Source organism: Octodon degus, unplaced genomic scaffold (assembly GCF_000260255.1).
Source record: "Octodon degus isolate 3935 unplaced genomic scaffold, OctDeg1.0 scaffold00113, whole genome shotgun sequence".
NCBI lineage: Eukaryota > Metazoa > Chordata > Mammalia > Rodentia > Octodontidae > Octodon > Octodon degus.
In genome coordinates, this window is record NW_004524689.1 from 610326 (window position 1) to 614072 (window position 3747).

A 3747-nucleotide genomic window follows, 5' to 3' on the forward strand; every position below is an offset into this window, starting at 1 on the left:
CCTGAACAACACTAGCACTGCAAGTCAGGGAGAGGGCGGCTTGAAAAGAGAATAAACCAGCAGAAGTGGCAAGTGGCACTTTCTCCCTGAGCCCTGACTCCCTGTGGGGAAGGGGCTCAGTCACACCCCAGAGGCCTCCACAGAGACTACACCAGAGGGCTGAGCAGTGGACTGCAGGGGCTGGGGAGTTGCTTGAGTTCAGTCAATAGTCCTGTTCAACTGCTGGTGAGCGAACTGACCCCAGAAGAGGACGACTGGCTGCCACAACCTCGGAGAGGGGCCAGCGGCTCGCCTCAGGGCAATGTGGCAGAAGCTCGGGCAGCCCAGTTCAAGGCCCCAGGAGGCACCCATTGTGTGCAGGCTGAACCAGTGGGGTTCCAGCCTCAGCCAGAAGGAGCCTGCTCTCTGGGATTCTCCACTACCCTGAAGCAAACTACGGCTCCCCTGCTGGGATTAAGCCACATAATCTGTTTCTACCAGTGACTATGCCTTGAAGTGGATTCTCTCTCTGCCTCTTCCCCCCCCCGCCCCCCCAGGCAGGGCCTTAGGCAATTCAGACTGGCTTTGAACTCTGTGGCCTAGGCTGGCCTTGAACTGTAAGTGATCCTCGACTCCTGGGATTTCCAGGCGCACACCAGCAGCCCAGCTTCTGCTGCTGCTCCTTCTTTCCGTGATTGTTCTTGTTTTTATTTTATGTATTTATTTGTGACCGAGTCACTGTGTAGTTGAGGCTAGCTTTGGACTCACAGTGTAGCCCAAGCTGGCCTCAGTGCCAAGTTCTTATTTTTATTTCTTCATCCTGTTTCCTCCTGTCTTCCTCACAGGTTTCCCAAAGTTTGCATACTCGTTTTTTTGACCTCCACTCTTGCATTTATTCTCTTCCTAATCTGTTTCTCTATTTTTCTCTCTAACCCCCTTTTAATTTTTTTTCTGCTGAAGCCAGGCACCATGGCATCCGTCACGCCCAAGATCTCTGCAAGCTGGAGACAAGGCTGGGCTGCCTGAGGAGTCCAAAGCCAGCTGGCCTGGACTACATAGCAAGACGCTGTCTCAGAAAGACCAGAAAATTACTTTTAAAAGTTTCTTGGGAGCCAAGGAGATGGCTCAGTAAAATAAGCACATGCCTGGCAAGCATAAGGGCCTGGGAGCCGGGGAGATGGCTCAGTGGAATAAGTGCTTCCCTGGCAAGTGCAAGGGCCTGAGTTCAATCCTCGGTTCTGGAAAAAAAAAAAAAAAAAAGCATAAGGGCCTGAGTTCAATCCCCAGTTCTGCAAAAAATTGCCATAGGAGGGCTTATTTACAGTATAAAATTTTTGGCTTACTTTAGATTTTTGATAACCACAACTAGAAGGCTAGGTGCATGGTCCAGCACCTGCCTGCATGGGCAAGGCCCTGAGTTTGATTCCCAGTACCAAAAAACAAAGACTAAAACAAACACAAATAAGGGGCCGGGGAGATGGCTCAGTGGAATAAGTGCTTGCCTGGCAAGTGCAAGGACCTGAGTTCAATCTCCGGTTAAAAAAAACAAACAAACAAACAAAAAACACAAATATAGTTCATACTGTTAGAGGTGAGAAATCAATAATTAACACATGTCATTTTCTAGGCTGTGTTTGACAGCTATTGTTATTGCTGATTATACTACTATGGCCCAGGTGACATGATTTTTCTAACCAGCTGTTCTTTCTGTAGACTTTTTTTTTTTTTTTTTTTTTTTTTTTTTTTCAGAACCAGGGATTGAACTCAGGCCCTTGCACTTGCTAGGGAAGTGCTTATTCCACTGAGCCATCTCTCCCGGCCAGCTGTTTTTTCTGGTATACTAAAACTGAGATTGCCTGAGGGTCATAAACACTCCTACAAGTCACAGCCAAACAGCCAGGGGCTGGCTGAGCAGGCAGCATCTTCTAATCCCCAATAAACTGAAGAAGTAGAATATTTGTTTGTTTTTCTTTTTGTCTTTTCTTTTCTCTTTCTTCTTTCTTTCTTTTTTTTTCTTTTTTCTTTTCTTTTTTTTTTTTTTTTTTGCAGAACCAAAGATTGAACTCATGTCCTTGCATTTGCCAGCCAAGTGCTTACTCTAATGAGCCAGCTCCCCGGCCCCACTTTTTTTGTGTTTAGTACAGGGTCTACAGAGTCTCACTATGTAGATCAGACTCATAGTAATTCTCCTGTTTTCAGCCTCCTAAACACTGGGATTACAGGTGCATGTCACCACTCCCAGTCTCAATCTTCATCTCAGCACACCCCGGGGGCAGGGCCAGCACAGCACACCAGGGATTGAACCTGCCTAAACAGGCGCTTCAGTCTGCTGAGCTACCTGGCTGGCCCTTGAAGAGGTAGGATCTTGAAAGTCTCAAAACTCAAAAGCCAACTATTCCCAGAAGACACTTTCTGAGAAGTAGGCATTTCCTACTTTCCTGGATCTAAAGACTAGCAACAAAGCTATTTTATCACCATCAACCCAGAAATTAAACCAAAATTAAGCTAAAAGAAAAAGATATGTTGGCATCAGTGACCCTCGGAGACTGCTGCATGCCTGTCTCTGCTCTAAGTCTCCAGAGAGTGGGCTTGCATCTGCAGCATCCTTACGAACTTACTGCTGGCTCTTCTGGAGCTCTAGAAAGTTTTCTTTAATTCTCGTTGTTGGTTTGGGTCTTTGCTGCAGGGGATTCCCTGCCTTTGTGCACCCACAAGCACCCAGCACTCAGGGACTCCCCGCTGGGGCCCCCACACACTTCAGCGCCCCTCCCTGCCTTCTCAGCACTCCCTGAAGGCAGGGAGGACTCAGCGTCTGCCTGTCCTTTGCCTTGGGGTCCCAGCCCTCCCTCACATCATGGCCTTTAGCAGTTCTGTGCATCTTGTGTGGTTTTCAGTGGTTTCAAGTGTAGGCAAGTCAGGTCTCTGCTGTTCCATCTTAGCTGGAAGTAGAACTCTTGTCGATTTTGAAAAGTAAAATGTGGGACACTTCCTATAGACACTGAAGTCACAACACTAAGTATACCGTAGTGCTGCTGGGGAAGAGGCGGACCCACTGCGTGGACAACATCTGGCCAGACCCAAAGAGAATCCCGAGGAGCGCATCCATCCCCGGGACAAATGCTTTTTAAGAAGGAGGGAGAAAGGGCAGGCTACTCTTCCTGTGGAGGACAAGGCAGGTCTGTTTGCAGCCCTTTCTTTCTCCTTCGCAGACCTTCCCCCAGCACCACGTTGGGGCAGCTCATCCGGAGGTTCACAACCATCGCAGCCACTATGAGGAGGCCCGGGAAGAGCTTGCCGTTTTCTGTGGAAAACAAAAGGCGTTTGCTGGCCATGACGACCTTGTACTTCGGATCTGGTTTTGCAGCACCTTTCTTTATAGTGAGACACCAACTGCTTGCAAAATAAGAATCTTTTAATTCATCCCCTTTTGCAGATGGACAGAATTTCTTTGATCTGCTTCTCTTTGGAAACAGATCAAACTCTTAAATTCACACGGCATACTAGATATGTTTGTAAATAAACATGCAGGCCTAATGCCTCTTCTCTGAAATATGGAAAAAGAAAAGAAAAGAAAAGAAAGGGCAGGCTAACATCTCACTGCCAAAAAGCTCCTGAGTGATTTAGTCCCTGTCTCACTTACTACTGTAAGGGTCGAGTCGCCGCAAAGGAAGACCCCAAGAGTCGGTCTTTCATGCAAAGAACAAAGGGAATTTTATTAACTGTGTGCACACAGGGCGGTCTGAACACGCAGGAACAGAGAGCGCCTGG

At 47.7% G+C, this 3747-nt stretch overlaps 1 pseudogene; it reads left to right on the forward strand.

Moving 5' to 3' along the window:
- The first annotated feature begins 2833 nt into the window (after window positions 1–2833).
- LOC111812115 lies at window positions 2834–3384 on the forward strand (annotated as a pseudogene).
- Window positions 3385–3747: the final 363 nt, after the last annotated feature.